The 17,966-nt window shown below is 38.0% G+C and overlaps 1 protein-coding gene across 11 annotated transcripts in view; it reads right to left on the bottom strand.

Moving 5' to 3' along the window:
* The window catches only part of ROBO2 (roundabout guidance receptor 2), an 891,080-nt gene that overhangs the window by 763,469 nt on the left and 109,645 nt on the right, over window positions 1-17,966 (bottom strand). The window lies entirely within an intron of this gene.

Here is a 17,966-nt window from a genome sequence, read left to right as displayed (position 1 = left end):
TTTATAAGAAACTGCACACCCGTGCTGTACTGTCAATGTTTTCAGCCTCATTAGCTTTACCAGGGCAAGTGTTTGGCCCATCATTCTACCATCTTCACCCAGGACAGCCCTGACAGTGGAATCCTCTTGCAATGGGCAGGCTTTGCCTCCCAGCAGGAGTCAGTTCAGTCTCTTGTGGTATAACCTGGCATGGGCTGGCTTTGGCTTTAAAGCTTTATGGCATTTATGTACTGGGAAGAGGTTTGAAAACTGTTAACATGAGCAGAGGAGTGTAAATGCCATTATATTTAATTAATAGCAGCTAAATATCATTTGCTGTCATTAAGCTTAACTCCGTCTAACAAAAATATGTCAACAAAGCAGATGAGAATTTTCAGCAGCAACAAATGCTGTCTCCAGCTCCAAGTGCAGCTCTGGTGCTTCACCCTCACCTCGTTCCCATTCCATTCTCCCCTCTACCATTTGTCACACAGTAAGGGAAAAGAAATTGCTTTCTGGCTTCTAGAGGTGACCAAAAGAAGCCTCCGAGGCACATAATTAACACAATCTATTAACGGCACAAAAAGTGCAATGCAGATGAGGTCTAGCTTCCCCCAAAGCAGTCAGATTGCCAGTAGTTCCTAACAGCAATGCAAGGATAAAATCATAGGCAACAAACTCCACTCAGCTTCGCCACGGACTCAGCCTCTTCCACAGATGAAACAAATAGACCTTGGTCAGAAATGTAGCATTTGTGATAATACTTGCATTGGAAGAATAGCTATGATAATGTTCATATGATAAGGGAAAAAAAATTAGAATCTCAGTGTATAATATAAATTATTTTCTCGTAGCATTACTTTTCAAAGCAGTGTATTTTTCAGTTGTTTTTTCCATAAGTTAATCTGTTCCTCAGAATCAGCAGTTGCTTCTCCCTGGGCTTTAGCTATAACTTGATGGCTGGACTGAAGTTTAGTATCAAAATGTATAAGCAGCATAAATAATTTTAAAAGAAAGGTCATCTGGGAAACTGATATCTAAGGAAAACTTTACTGGAGATCAGATAGTTCAGTTTTCCTTTTGTGAATCCAGGAAAAAGGGATGATTATGTTTTTCTAATCTATTCTTTTCTCTAAAGACAATCAAGGTCTTTTTGGATAAGTGTTTCAACATAGAACAAAATTACCTCGAGTGAATAACAGAAAATATGCAGATTAGTTTGTATCAGCAAAACTTTTGACACCAAAGTAATCAATTTCTTCTTTTTATGTTTTTGTAACATGCAGGTGCAAAGCCAAATCTAAAGTAGTTTATTTACCTCAGATTTTAAAAATAAGTTACTTTTATGTAATTTATGATAATTTGCTCTGTAATTCACTGGTCACTCTTCATTCTCTATTCTGTCATTCTGGCAAGCATCAGGGAGGAAAGGAAGTAAATTTGAAATGAATAATATTTTTAGATATTTCAAAATGCAATTAAGTTCTGTTTTTATCTTTAGTAGTAGTTGAACCAGAAAAATAGAAAAGAATCTGAAGTGCAAAGTTTATAACTGGTTCTTCTCACTTAAGACTCAGAGCTCACAATCAGTTTATGACAACCAGAGCAACTAATATAAACATAATTATGAAATTCAGAGCCAGGTTCAGTATAAAATATAGGTAATATTGTGGCATCAGTTTGTGTAAATATTTATAACAAAACATCTTTTTAATGAAACAAACCAACTAGCTTTGTAATCTATGCTCCCAATCAGCTAGAAAAAATGACATAAAATATATTGAGATCCCTCGAAGAACATTAGAAATTGTTTCTACTGGCTTTTGTGCACACTATAGGAGTATTATGAGCACAGATTAGTGGCCATTTACTTAAGTGCCATTTGTGGGGGAGGCACAAAAGTAGCATCTAAACCAGCAATTTTATGAATGCTCATAAAGTTGATAGATAAACAAACAATGAAACATAATACATAAGGCAAGGCAATTTGTTGTTTTTTATTGGTAACTAGTTTTGTTATTCATTTTACCAATGTATTTGTCTTTTATTTCTTCTTTTCCTAGCGAGGTTACTGTTCAACAACAAGAAGCTCATAAGGAGTCACAGAGGATGGCTGTCAGACAACATAAGATATTTTCAGTCTGGTTCTGTAGTAATCACCTTCCCCATTGCTCACTGTTCTGGTACGGAAAATATTTACTCTTATAAGGTTTGTTACTGCACAGGCAGTAAAAGAGCTCGAAAAAAGTTACTGGGTTTCTCAGCACAGTAACTCTACAATGCAAATGTTCATCTTTTATTCATTAGTTTTTAAACAACCTCATCCATAACCCCATAATTTCCCTACCTGGGTGTTTCCTATCTACCTGTGCACTTGCATTTTTCATTGGATTATAACCGAAGACCCTTGACTTTGACAGGGTTGAACAGGTTATAAATCAGAAGCTGGTGTAATTTGTGGATTTTCTTCCTTCCAGTGCAGCTAGGGCTGCTTAACCCAGGCAGCCACAACCCTACATTTCCCTTTCTTCAGTCACTCTCTGCCCCAGGCAGAAACAAACCGAAGATGAATTCCCTGTTTAACATACAGAGATAGGGAAATTTGCTGCTAATTACAGTGGTTAGAATTCCTAATGGGTAGGAGGGGGGTCTCCGGAGACCACCCCATTCCACAGGCAATTCTCTTAGGTTGTTAAGTTTTTCTGCTCTTTTTCAGAAAATTTCTTAACAAAATTACTAGCAGCCTTTATCAAGCTGATATTGTAATTACTTTTGGGAAACAAATGGTGTCTGAGGAAAAAGAAAACCGCACTTCCATGCTTAATTTAGTAATGGGAAATTTAGAGAGAGAGAGAGCTCTTAATAAATTCCCATCTCTTTCACAAGTGGGATGAAATAGGCCACTAAATGCTTCATTTGGGAGGTTAATATTAACAAGCAGAACTGTGACCTTAAAAAAGGAAAAAAAGCCTTTACTCTTACGAGCCCTGGAAAAGTTTGACCCACTCACAGGAATATGGGGTAGAGGAGCTCTGTGCTCAACTGTCCTCTTCTGACATTTCACTGCACCGCCATCCTCTCCCTCTCTTTGTAGGAGTGAATGACTTCTCTTTTCCTGTAGAAGCTCCCATTCTGGCTGAAAAACTGTTACAGACAATGAATAAAAAAAACCCCAGTCTGAACTCCTGTCCTAACCTTGCCCCCTCTTCTCAGGTAGACGGTGGTAGTGAGGGTGAGGAATTAATTCTCTGTTTTCTTACAAACCTTGCACAACACATAATGAGGAAAGCTGTGTAGTCAGTCTTTGAGAATCAAGCCCATGAGCAAGAAAGACAAGATCCCACTACAAAGCACAACAGAAGAATTCTGTCTGTCCACACATCCTTGGAGCAGAAACCCTATAAGTATCTCCTTCCCTTCCTCCAGCTTTGAAAACCTCTACATCCTCTGATTGATAAAATCTGTGGTCATTTCTATAACCTCGACCCCTCAATACTTAATGTAGAAGCAATCAGAGCCTTGTGTCCTTAGAACTTTGCCATTATTCCAGTTTGAACTTCAAACTCCTGAGTAGCTGATGCACATCACGATAATAGATTAAGAAGATGAAAATGCAGACTTCTTACAAGGAGATGTTGGACTTTGCAAGCTTATTGACTGGCAAGTATATGTTTAGAGTGGGTCTGAGTAAAGCCCTAGGTCTCCTCTCACTGACATCCACACACTCTGGTTCCTGTCTCTTTAATATGAACACAGTCCAACACGGAGGGTTTTCACAAAACCCATTCACAAATGAATTCTGGATGCTCAAATGTGATAATTTCATGAAGCTGTGTTCTGTGAGGGTACAGCCATGTCACTCACGCAAACTCAGCCATGCTAAAATCAACTGAAGCCACAAGCCTTCTCATTTGAGAAAGATGATGCCAAGCAAGTGCCAAATACCAGTTCCTAACCCTTCCTGGCATGCATATTTAAAATTCTGGCTTCATCAGAGCTGTGCTGATTCACAACAGCTGGGGGACTGGCATTTGCTGGTTTTAAGAGTTACACAGGGACATCTCTGATAACGACAACTGCATCTCACTGGTAGTGCTAAAATTAAAGTGGGACCACATACGAGCTCTGGGAAAGTATTGACCTTACATTTGCAGGTTCACAACGCTATAAATATGCTTTAAAATGTGCCAGAATATGATATTTCTGTATGACAATATTTCCCAAAGATCCTTCCTAATGGGACTAAGTCACAATTAAATGATTAAAAAGAAATTTTAACAAAAGAAATTGCCAGTAATAAACTGCCCAATTTTAGTGAATCACTGTATTCAGAGCTAAATGTTCCTTGTTTTATGAACCAACTGTTAACCTTTAAAAATGTTGCTTTTGTTAACATAGGAGGATAACTAGTCTTAATTTAGTAGGTTTATATAAATATAACAAAAAACCTTCAAAACATTTGCATAGAAAGTTTGGGGGGGGAAATCCTATACTTAGATATCTATACTGGGGGAAAAAAAAGTACTTGTTCATAGACATATAATATATGTAGGGCAGCAAAGTGGAACATAGGAAATGGAGCTGCAGGAGAGAGACTGATTTTAAGATCTACTGTCAAAAAATACTGCAGCTCTAAATACTGACAGGTGAATTTCTGGAAACTTGGTTGGAATACACAGCAAATCTGAAAGCTTACTCAAAGATTGTAACACATTTCCCAAAGCCTTCTGTCTGCCCAAGGGGTTGAAATTCTTATGCAATTTCCTCTTCTGCTTAATTTAAAGACTGAGAGATGATTCATCAGCAATCTTCTAACCATTAATCTTTTATAACACACATATTCTCTGTATGTAGCTGGAAGTATAGAAACATTCAAAACAGAAACAATTTTTTTTTTTTTTACATTCCAAAAGTCGGGCTCATGTTTTTATTCACTAAATATTTCAGTGATAAAACTGTTAAAGCCTTTGACTACTGGTTAACATATTTGAATCTCTTTAAATTTCATCTTTAGAAATTCTATGAAATGCCTTCGGTATAAATGAAATTAGCATCCTAAGTCTCCACATTTGCCTCAAGAGATGAGATTATGTTTTTAAAATAATTACTGATTTTTGGTCAAAAAATACTTTGAGTGTGATCTATCATTTTAGCAACTGTAGTTTTACAGCACTATATCATCATAGCTATTGAAAATTATTACATTACAGTAACATCATCATGGCAAAACATTCTGAAAGTATTTTCCATTTTAAGAAGTCATGACTATCCTTAGAAGTGCTTTAAAATCCTGCCTTACTGTCTTTGTTAGTAGAATAATATTGTCAGAACGAACAACTTGGAAAGAAATGAGCTGAATGGAAGCCTTTGGCATTGTTTAGTTCTAGTGTAGTGGTATTAATACCACTAATATCTATCACCACAAAAGGAATGGAACATTGAAGAGTTATATACATCAAGGATTTATCAAACTTCTGAGGAGAAATGAGGACATGGAGTTGATTTACATTTCTGCTGTAGTGTTCATGACCTGCATTCATGTAGTGTCCAAAATGGCTTGTCTGGGACGGCATTTATTGATTGTTTCCACCTACGTCAGATTTTACAGCACTATTTACTGATGGAAAAAAGCTTGGATCCACATCCTCACCACTTTTCTGTGGAGGAGTGGGATTGTATGTGGATATGTGGCTAGAGGCCCAAAGTCACTCCTCTGCTTTGCAGGCAGAGTAGGAGTTGTTTCAGATTCCAGTCAGGAAACAACTCTTTTGCTTTACTGCAGCTACAACTTCCCCATCTCTGAAGAAGGTCACTGTGTAGTTTATTTATTTACACTTAAAAAAATAATAGTAATATCAATATGAGTGAAGAACTGCGTATTAAGTGTCCCTACACAGGTGTAAGTGAATGGAAATGAAGAAACCCATCAATTTGTGTATCCTTCTTTTTATAGTATACTCTCTGTATAGCCAAATATTGCATGGCTTATTCAAAAGGGAACTGAACTGCTCAGCAGTTCACAACACTTTTGCAGTGGTGTCAGTTTTTAAATCCTTTACTTCCAACTGAAACATTCTATTCTATTTTATTTGCTGAGGGTGGTTCTGAGTACTGAGCTGCTGATGTTTCTGCCCTTCCAGTGATCAAAAAACCGAATCCTTGTCCCTCCCAGGTGACTATTCTTTGAAAATTAAAGATCAGAATATCTCTTGTGAACAGAGTGCAGTAATACCACAGAATTTCAGCTAACATGACAAACAAATCCAGCTTCATGAACCTCTGCTATTGTTACCTTGGGCTCAAAGAACTGCTAATGTCATGATTACCTATCACCCATCAGGAGAGTATAATATCAATCTCTAATTAGTTTCTGACACTCTCTGAGGGATGAAAGGTGCTATCTAAACCACAAATTTATTCCATCTTAAAAGTAGAAGTGAGAGTTCTGTAAGTCAGCGTTCGAGCAAGTGAAGTATGAGCTTGAGATATTCTTTGTTATTCTCAGCATGTTCAAAAATCCTCTTTACTTGTTCCTTTTTCTTGTTAATTTTCAGTATAACATCATCCTGTATAGAATACCATTAGCATGCTTAAAACCACATCACATAACAAAGACATAAAATTATCTGGGAAGTAAAGCCAGCATTCAGAGCAGTTTCCCAATTAACTACCTCTATTTTATTGGAAATAAGAAAACTGCAGATATAAAATCCAAACATTATTCATAGCAATAATCACAAGAAAGGAGTGTGAATGAAAGATTAATAAGCTGCACTTTAAGTTACTTTAGAGTGTCTTCCAGATGTAATATAGAAGACCAAATTTAGGAGCTTTTGTTGCCTGTGCAATCACCAGTGAGAGAAAAGTGTCTCCAAGAGGCATCACACAGAACCCTGTAGACAATAAAGTGTCCCCCTGCAGATGACAGAGCCATCCTGTTTCACCAAAGTGATATGGCTAAAGACTCTATTAATCATATTTTTTTGTCCACAGTTGTGAGAGTAAGGTGTTACTAAGAAATACATTCAAATTAATATTTTTAATTCCTATGTATTAATTTTTGTTAACGTGTTAACATTTCTACATGTTAATTATTGTCCTTATTGAGTCCCTAGGAAACATTATTATCTCTCTCTCTCTACTGTAATGCTATACATTAAAATACTCCTGGGACTGAATCGAGAAAGAACTCAGAAGTACCTACTGAGGCAAATAAGGGGATTCTCACTGACTTTAAAGGCATAGGGATTGCCCATCACTATGTGACTTTGCAGACATTCAGTATAGAGATTTATTATAAAATGTGATCTAATTGCATTCATGCTAAGATCTTATTCCAGCTTATCAAAAAATACTTGTTATTATGGTAAAATATAATTAATTGTTTTTTCATGTTTCAAATAGGTGTATGTTTCAGTCAGCAGTGGCAGATTTTACCAGACAAGCAGTCAGGTACAAGTAGCAGCAAACCAAAGACATCTGGTTTATGTGCTCTTCAGGCACTTTGTACACTGAGAAATGGAAAAAAATGGTGATTGATTTCCGGAATATGAAATGCTATTAAGGAGATTCTGATCTTCATCATGTGACTTATTTTGCATGACATTAAAACAAACAATCCAATCATGCTGGAGCTGTAACAGCAACCCTGTGATGTCCATCATGGTAGATGTGAGGTTCCTATTCCCATAGCAACATCTGTAGCGCTCACGCTAATCACTTTAAATTAACCTTGATATGAAAAAATGCCCTGGGGATAATGCTGTTGTTGTGGTAGTCCAGAAGAGTCGCATGATTTTCTAATAAAACTTCAGAGCAAAAATAAGGGTGATAATGAGATGTCCTGTTAGGACATTTTTTTTAATGTGCTTTAGTTACACCAATACATTAGTACCAGCATCAGGATAATTATAAGCGTCATAGATAATGAGCTGTCTTATTGATTACTGCCCTCTCATAACCCACTGTGGTTAATTTAGAGTGTGTACACAAACTGAACAATTTAAAAGGTATGAAGCTGACATGGTATCTAAAAAGGTACTTTATATTTTAAGAGTTCACCTCTTCTTATATTGTGGTAAAATAAGACAAAAGTGTCTACTAGTTTCTTCTGTGAGATCCACACATTACATGTAGTGAGGTAGAACCTTGTAGGACTTCAATGCAGCACAAGTCTTCAGATTTTGAGCTGAGCTTTTATGGTGAGAAGTTTTCAATTTAGAGGAGCAGAGTATGAACTGATGGTTGCATACACTGCTTGTTACTCCTCGAGTCAAAGACTTTTCAACTCTTATGAACATTTTATAGTGAGAAGCTTTTGTATACATGAATACATCTTTGCATGAGAAGTAAGCATATGAAGAGCCTGCTGGAAGATGCAGACTTGCATATATGCAATGGTATTAAGCAGAAATACAAGCCAGACTCTCGGAGCCCAAATGCAGAACTGTTTCAAATGCTAAAATCCAAGGTCTGCAGGTGGGTGCAAGGTAAGAAGTCCCTCAGCATGCTGGCTGCTCACTGGTAAGGGCGGTGGTGTGGAGAGGACCATCAGAGGTGCTTTAGCCAGCCCCAGGGATCCTGGAGAAAGAGCTGGGAGGAGCCTGCATGGAGTCACCCCTGGGCAGACCTGCTACAAACCCAGGGCTGCAGTAACCCCAGCCCAGCCAGTCGGGGCTCAGTCAGATCCCCAGGCACTGTGAAGTGAGGCCCCATTGCCCACCCCAGCCAAGCTTCTGGGATGCCTTCCCTCTTTTTTATTTTCTGCCTCTAGTTAAATGTTAGTGCTTATTTAACAAGCATTCATTGTTACTACATCAAGTTTACAGGCCTATATTCCAGAGTAGCTTTAAAATACGATGCCGTGGTATCCTACTGCCTTCTTTTATGGTAGCTACTTTTAATTAGAGAAGGAAAGCATCATCATCATTTGTCTACCAGAGTAATAGTTACATTGCCTTCCATGAGAAAATATAAACACTTAGAGACACCAGGTAGCTATAAGGTTAACAAGGGAATCCAATATAAGGCAGGCTCTTATAACAATTACGGCAATCCAAAGTTAAAATTTTTCTTTTTGGTTCTTCTTCCATATCACTAGCCTTGGAGCAAGCAAGGCTATTTAATGACTCCTCTTTCTACCCCAATAATTCCATCCTGTGGAATTAAAATTGATTTTCTTTTAGCTCATGAAGATCCAGTGTTGGCTGTCTTCTCCCTGATGCAAAGCCAAGGGAATGCTGTGGAGCCTGTCCGTAAACTTTAGTGGACATTTAGTCAACACCTAAATATGCACCAATGACAATGACAGAAAACGGGGACAGCAGGTTTTTGAGTCTCAGCAGGGAATCTCAGTATAAGAAAGCAGTGCCAAAGGCTTTTTACAGCCTAGCTATTGAGAAAGCAAGAGACACACTGTGAGCTGGAGTCACTTGCTGTTAACGAACCATCCCTGTAGCTCAAAAGCACAAACTTCAGTAGTAAAATTACACCAGCAGCAGCGATGCCCTGGAGCTGCTGCCTCAGCAAACCTGAACTGCCAGCCAAAGCCCCCACCGAGCTTTCCTCCTGCTGTGCCCAATGACTATTGATACAACTGAAGCCCATTCTGCCCCTCCACAGGGCCGTGCCACATCTGAAGCTTCACATTTTCCCTGTGTCCCGTCTCCCTGGGTCACACAAGGAGCCTCAACAAACCAAGTCCTCCACCATTTAAAGGAGCAAGACCAGAGCATAAGCAACACCATATCCCAGTTAGGGGTCTCTTGTGCATCAAAGTGGTTGTGGGGTGAGATTTTGAACCATCATAAAAAAATTAACAATCTTCCACATTTTCTTCCCAGCTACATGGAACACCCCCCACACCTCGACAGCAATCACATAAAGGGCTGATAACAACTGCTGATGTCAGATGTGGATTTTTCAACCACAATGACAAGACCTTTTTTATTTTCTAAAAAGATTAAAATTTCTGGACTGAAATTTAGATAAGGTTTCGCTGTTTTCTTGTGCTGAAAGTAAATCACAGGTTTTAACTTAGATTCCCGTGCATGTAAAATTAAAAGAAAAAAAAAATAAATTGCCTTCATCTGGCTTATCTTCCATTTCCTATGGAAAAAAAAAGTCCACACACTTTTTTATATCTATTAGAAAAATTAATAATCTTAAAGGGAAATTTTCTAAAGTTCAGTTTTGAGTCTTAATACATACAAATAAAAGATCAGATATTTAATATATAAAATCAAGATCATAGATTTAAACTGTAAGCTCCTTGGCTTCAAGAACTGATCTCATTTATCTGTAAAGAACCAGACATACTTCCCATGTTCTGTGAACACCAAAGTAGCAGTAGGATCTTTTGGAGGACTTAAAAAGGGTGGTTTTGTTTCATTAGATTTTTTCCCTATCAGCTTAAGAAAAATGAGAGCTAGAACAAACTGAGTTGCTTCAAGATAACAAAGTGCAAGTTCTCACAACAAAACACGTAAATTCAAATAATATGCTTTTTTAAAATCAAAATAGCTTTTTGTTTGTTTGTTCTAATAAAATGCTTCCAATGATTTGAACGCTTTCTTCTTGCACGTGGAGACCAATACCAATCCCACAGAAGACTGTGGCAAAAGGAATAACATTTTATTTGGCAAAATGAGAATTATGTGGATGTTTATACGGCTTGTAAAATGCAAAGAAATGAAGTTCTTGTCCTTAAGGTATATAAGCTTTTTGTAGCATTTTTAAGTCTTTGAGAATACAAAGCAGTTGTATTTCCCTCCTTGTTCATTGCCTGCAACACACATTCTCTGATAGATGACCTTTTAAAAATATTGATAATGCCACCATGGCTATTGTGACCTGCCAGAGGGACTGTCTAATTTGACAGGAATGAGAGATTTGCCCTGACTGAGTCAGTAAATAAATTTTGTGAGAAGAACGTGACTGTATGTTTACTTTGGCTTCAGGCAGACTTTTGTATTTCAAGGGAATGCTACATGAAGCAGAACTCAGAACTTTTGGTGGAGTTTTCATTGTCAAGTCCTTCCTGAGAGAGACTATTGTATCCTGGAAAATATGTCTGTGACCCCCAAAAATGCCAGTGAATTATTAAACAAAAATAAATTTTGGAAAATCCATCTCTAACTTGTGTGCATTTTCTGAGTGAGTCTGATACTGGAACTGTTTTTTCCCGGGTGGTCAGTGCACTGCTGTCAGGCCATCATTTATGAAGCATTAATGTTTGCAAAAGATGGTCTCCAGGAGAAAACATCACTGCATGCATTGTTGGCATCAGAGTGAAAGAAAAGTACATGGAGGTAAAACGCAGGACAGGAGGAAATGTAGGTGAGAAAAAATAGGACAGGAAACCATAAACAGCTATTTTACACCGATATAGCTGATGACGAAAATTAACCAGTCAGGTTTACTTTTATGCTTTTGTTCTGCTTTCCTTACCACCATGAAAGTAACACGAGCTGGTAAATTGTTGATCTTGTTACAGGTGAAATGGGTGGTAAAAAGTCCGTCAAGAGTACCCAGCGACAAAAGTAGATAATTTGTCAAGACAGATAGATAGCACAATTTTCAATAAATACATCGAACAGAAGATAAAAATCTCAGAAGCTTCTATGTACAGGGAATCATTTCAAATTAAGTGCACCTTACAAACCCTTTCCTAAAATGGGACTAATTCACACTGACAGAGTAGAAGCTTCAGGTCATTGCAGTAAGAGAGATGAAACATAAAGGAATAGCTCCAGCCTCACTTTAAGGCCATCTTTACAAATAACAGCCAAGTCACTTCTATGTGCTGCTACTTCTTGCAGCATCAGCTGTGCACCACCCAAGGCTGATCTTTCAGACAGATGAGGGTTTTTTTAGATAATATGTACTAATCAAACCATTCACAGTTACACTCAGGCACTAGAAAATCTGGCGAAGATTTTATTCCTAGACCAAACAAATTGATATTGCATGGCAATTATTTATGCTTTGTTCTGAACTCTACATGGTGCTTAATAATCACATATGCTCTTGCTTAGTATCTTGTCACTTGAGTTAGTCAGCAAAGGGGTGGGTCAGAAATAATACAGCTAGAGCTGGAAAAACATTTGTCTGTGCCACCTTCACACCATATGTATATTTTTACTATTTTTTATTCCACTTTTCTAGTTCTTACTAAAATGCTTTCTGCAGATGTTGGAATCACTGTCAGAAGAAGAGCACAGCCCAAAACCCTTATGCTCTTCAGGCTCTCCCACCATCAACAAATGACAGCAGTTACTAAGTGCATGCCAAAATGTTAATTTTAATCTTAATGGGAGTCCCAGCACATGTGTTTCTTTAGCTTCACTTTTCCACAGATGAAGTGATCAAAGAGAATCTCAATTTCTAAGACCAACTTAGGAAATCAACCAGGAAGGCAGATGATGAGATAATCAAAGGAACAAATAACTAGGTCTCCAAAATGCTTGAATTGTTTCCCTTTGATATGCCAGTGAGGACAAAATAAAGGCCATATGAGGTGGTTCAGCAATTTACAGGTCATTTGTAGGACAAGAATAAAATTTTATTTTTGAACTGTTATTCACTGAAAAGAGTTTATTTTAGGTGGCAAATCTTTTGTTATCACTCTGGATAACCAAACCTGCAAAACTGTTTGTATGTTTTCGTTGGCTGTCCTTGACTGGACGCCAGGTATCCACCAAGTCGCTCTATCCCTTCCCTCCTCAAGAAGAACGGGAGGTGAGAAAATAAGACAGAATATAAAACAACTCACGGGTCATGATAAAGGCAGTTTAACAAAGCAAAATCAAAGGTCAAGCACAAAACCAAAAGAAACCCAAACATTTTCTTCTCTAATTCCCACCAGCAGGCAATGTCCTACCACCCCCCCAGGAAGAAGGGCCTCAGTGCATGTAGCAGCTCCTCCGGAAGACAAATGTCATAATCACAAATGCCACCCTGTCCTTTCCCTGGGCTTTTATTGCCAAGCAGACACCACGTGGTATGGAATTATCCCTCTGCTCAGTTGGGATCAGCTGTCCTGGCTGTGTCCCCTCCCAAGCTCTTGCCCAGCCCCAGCCTGTGGGGGCTGGTGGAGGCTGATTTGGACCGATTTGCCCGGCAGTACCAAACCACTGCTGTGTCCTCAGCACCTTTCTAGCTGCCAATGCACAGCCCAGCACTGGGAGGGATAATATGGGGAAAATTAATTCCATCTCAGCCAGAGCCAGTACAGCTTTTCATCAGCAACTAACAGTGATCTCAAGAAGAAGAAAAATCTTCAAACAGAATCAAACAAGACATATGAAACCTCTGTTACATATCCCTTACTTGCTTTTGAGCACTTAATAGCATGGTACTTACCCACAGTATTCAGGATCTATGTGTTTTTATAAACACATGTTCTCTCTGACTCTGTGGATTTTTTTAGAGTTGTCTAATTGAGGAATTATCTATGAACTCTTACCTACATTTTTGAGATAATTGTCAGAAAAGAAACTACAGCATAAGGACTTCATAGTTTCCACTCATCCTTAAACAACATCTACTAAATGTTTACATATATATGGATTTGAAGGTAAAATAGGAAGGGTCAAGACAGTTTCCTGCATCTTCAGGATCTTTAAATTAATAAAAAAAAATCAGGCTTGGAATTGAAGGAACCAGATTTTTAATTTTCCATCAATATTAACATTCAGCCATTGTAAGAATATTTGAGATAATGGAAAACACAGTTCTAGTTAGAATTCTGTTTCATATGTTAATATAGAAATGGAAAATAACTAATATATCCTTGGAAAGCATGTTCAAAAGGATGCAGCAATGGTCCAACAGACTAGGTGATTTCAGGAGAAGGTTGTTAGGTCAAACCCATGAAAAGTATATGGTGCTATCCTTTTTTACCTTCTCACAGCATCACAGGCAATGAAATCCTGGCCCTACATAATTCTGTGGGAACTTTGCTGCTGTCTTCAGCAGAGATAAAATGGATTCTACCATAGTCCATTTATGTCAAGGGAAACAATCAGACAAATTTAAGGAAACTCCAGTTATCCTACTTATTCATCCCTTTCTTCAAGAGACACAGATAATCAGGGTAAAAAGCATTAGAGACTGAATCAAATTATTTAATAAATCAGAAGTGTCACCTTTTTTCCTATTTATATTTGCTTGTTGGTTGTTTTGTGGTTTTTGTTTGTTTGTTTTTTGGGGGGGACGGTGTATCTACATGGATAAAACAGTACAGGAGGATAAATACTTGAATGGTTGATTTAGAGTCTGTTTTACCTCTGGTCTCTCAACAGACAGGGATTGCAGGTAGTCTTATGCTGTCTAAATGGAATTGTCACAATGTAGGATGTGATGAGAAGAACAATGAAGAACACTTCAGGAATATTTCACTATTGTCTGACTGCAAACAAACTCTTGCCATACTCTGCCAGAAAAGGACTGATAAAACTGCCAAGCAGCAGAGGAGAAAGCACTGCTGAATAGGAGGATTATGCCCAGAACTCCTTGGAAAATACATTTTTGGGGAAAAGAAATTGAAGGCTGGGGAAAAAAACCTCCTAACTCACATTTAAAATTCAATGATGCTCCTCAAGGGAAAGATGCTCCTTAAGGGGGAGAAAGAAGTTGATCTGTCCCACTGAGAGCTGGTCACCAATTTTCCCTGTTGTCCATGTTCAGGAGTGACAGTGCTACCTGCCCAGGAGCAGGGATCCAGGGACAGCTGAGAAAGAAGGGATTCCCACAGGTCAAGATGCACGGACAACCCCACTACCAAACACTGCCTGGTGGTTTCTAGGAAGCCCAGAAATGCAGCCCCGTGGAGGTCATCGGGCAGGAACAGGAGGTGTGAGGTGACATTTTCGCTTTTATCAGAGAGCTCCTTGTCCTGCCATAATCTGTGACTGATTGAAGAAGGAATTCTTTGCATGAAGTAGGTTTTCAACCAGCATTCTAAGAGATGGGCAGAAATCAATTTTAGAAGAGCTTGAGTTACATCTAAAAACTATGAAATCTTCTAGCAACTGGCAGAAGAAGAAAACAGCCACCCTGCTGCAGAGCCAGGCCTGCTCACCACTCACTCCTTTGCTGAAAGACCTGAGTAGTGACCAGATAAGTCCCTGACTGCTCCATATCTGCAACTGAGACATAAGGAGAAGGAGATGGAATAGGGGAAGGTCTGTTGTAATGTCTGACAATATGCAGTAAAATAATTGACTGTTACTTGATTGATAAGAAACGTGAACACATTTTTTTTTTTAAAGTACAAAGCAATCACCAGACATGAGCAGTTCCTAGAGTCTTGAGGTCATGCCAGAGCAGGTGGAGCCCAATACTCTTTTCCCACAAAAAATCGTCCCATATGTCCCATATTGTCCCTACAATATGCCCCACCATGAATTTAAGAAGTCTCTCAATGCACAGTTTGCTGCACAGGTCTTTACTGTGAGAACTGTGAGAACTGCAGCACTGAAGTATCACCTTCCTATCTCTCAAAAATAAGAACATAATAATATGTCATGTAGGTTCACTTTCATCCTCTATCTCAGCGATAATTGGACCATTCTGGATTTCAAAGAAGAACTTCAGAAGAACTAAAAAATTTGTCTCTTAGTCTCCCAGTTGGGGACAAAAATCCCCAATAGAAAGACTTTTTCTTTTTTTAAAAATAAAACTTCAGAGAGCTAGTGTGTCACAATATTTTTTTTTGGAATCAGTTTAGTACCACTGACTGAACAACAAGTTTGGTGCTCATATGTTTCTTCATATGCTGGACTCTTTGATCAAATGACATCTATGCTGCATCATCTGAAGGCAGATTAATTTCCCTCAGCCAAAGGACAGATGTAGCAGAGCCAGAAACCTTATGCAGAATCATATGGACATGAAGCTCCTAAAGTGCAGCTCACTGGAGACACTCTGGCAACTCCAACAAGTAGAAATTGCAAATCAAAGTGACTCAGACAGAACTTTTAACTTCAGTTCCAAGAAAAGAAAAGAAGAGTCATGTAAAATTGACATTTTTCCGCAGAAAGTATCGACTTGAAAAGGAAACTACATATCCACAGTAGAAAAACACAAGTTCTGATCAGTCTTACTAATCACTAATGACATAATAAACAAAACTGTAAAATATTATATCTTACTTTTGCTTCACCAAAGATACATATATCTGCTTCCTAGAAGATTGTGTGCTACTGACCTTTTTATACAGTCCTAGTTTCTACTGGGACTATAGAACAAAGTTTATTGATGAGTTTTACTTCCTAGTGATGAACTATAAATACAGAAATAGGTGTTCTTATTTCTCCTATCTGAGCAAGGACAGCTTCACATGGCCGATGAAAAACGATCAATTGGCCTTTTTGTTTATTGGTTGCTAACTTAAGAATATGAATATAGGATTAATTAATTCCTAATGCTTATTAAGAAGAAGAATGTAAATAATTAAAAGTCTCTATAAGACAGTAAAAGTATTAAATTAACAAACCAATCACAGTGATTTACTTAGTTTATTGAGGACACGAACTCTGTAAATGCCAAAGGAAAATGACCGCTCTCTATCTATCAAAAGACATTAGCTCTGGGAACATAGCTTGCCTCACTAAATCCAGCAGAAAATTATGGAATATTTTACTAGACAGACTCACTCAGGCTCTGGGAACAAATTAAATGTTTCCTTATTTTTATATTTTCTTTTTTCTTCCCCTTTCTTTTTCCTTGTACTCTCAGGTGTCTATCACCTATCCTCTTAACAGGGTGATGCCATTTTCTCAGTCTTATTATACTGTGGCTTTCATCTTTCTTAAGTTCAGAGTAGCAACTCCACATTTGCCTCCTGGCCAACGCCCTAAATACCTGTTTCAGATCCTGGGAATATCTGAAATGCAGTAATGATCTGGGCTCTGGTTTCTTATGTCCTTTTGCCCAAGGACCAACCTAAGGATTAGGGAATCATCAACAAGTGAATTAAACCAACCCTTGGGCTACCTTAAGACACCACAGGTCTGATGAAACAGTAGGGGCAAGTGTTGGGGAATATGTTTTCTAGATAAATACACATAAACTGATAAATGGGTATTTTGGTATGCTTAGTACATAGCATAGTTAAAACAAAAAAAATCAGGAGAGGAAATCCTACTTTTCCCTCCCTCTTTCCAATGACAGCAGGACAAGCACATGATTTTTCTCATCTCTGTGCATCTTTTGGCCAGTCTTCGTGAGCGAAGATTTGGGAAAGGTGGACTGAATAAGATTTTTCAGTGAAAGGAAAAGACAATGTTCTTGCTCTCCCCGTGCATGACAGAGAGAAGCCTCAAGTAAAGTCAGCAGAGGACTCTCCTTTGCCTCATAGATGACAGATGCAAGATGGTCACACAAACACTTTTAAAAGAACCTGTTACTGTAGTAACAGTTTATTTTCTCTATGTCTATATATATATGTATATATTTGTAGGAAGGAAAAAAGAGATATATTCAGAATTATGAAGTAAAGCCAATGATTTTAGATGCTGACTTTATTTTGTTTTAACACAAGCTTAAAAAAAAGCTTTGATCTTAAAACATGCTAGATGTCCTACAGAATTTACTGATCTTTCATTGTTTTTTTCCATATTTGAGACATTCTCAAAGTTGCAAGAAATAACTTATGGGTGCAATACTAGACTTTCTCTTTAGAAAAATCTTTGCATGAAAATTATATTTGGACCTCTAAAGTTTGTTGCCTTGATTTTCAAAGACACTAAACACATGTTTATTCACCTTGGAGACAGAGGGCAAAGTCAGAATCAGCTGTGGGTAATAAGCATTTATGAAGAGCAGACCACTTATTTATAGGCCCAGAAATGGACGGCAATTTAAATTAAATGCAGGTACCCACATTTGCAAATGCTGGCCCTGGATCACAAAAATGAAAAAGACTCTAGGGATGCCATTAACTGAATTGACCTCTTGTGTGCATAATTGGCACTAAGGCCAAA

Source organism: Lepidothrix coronata, unplaced genomic scaffold (genome assembly GCF_001604755.1).
Source record: "Lepidothrix coronata isolate B3197 unplaced genomic scaffold, Lepidothrix_coronata-1.0 Scaffold157, whole genome shotgun sequence".
Taxonomy (NCBI): Eukaryota; Metazoa; Chordata; class Aves; order Passeriformes; family Pipridae; genus Lepidothrix; species Lepidothrix coronata.
This window is presented reverse-complemented; position numbering and strand designations above follow the sequence as displayed.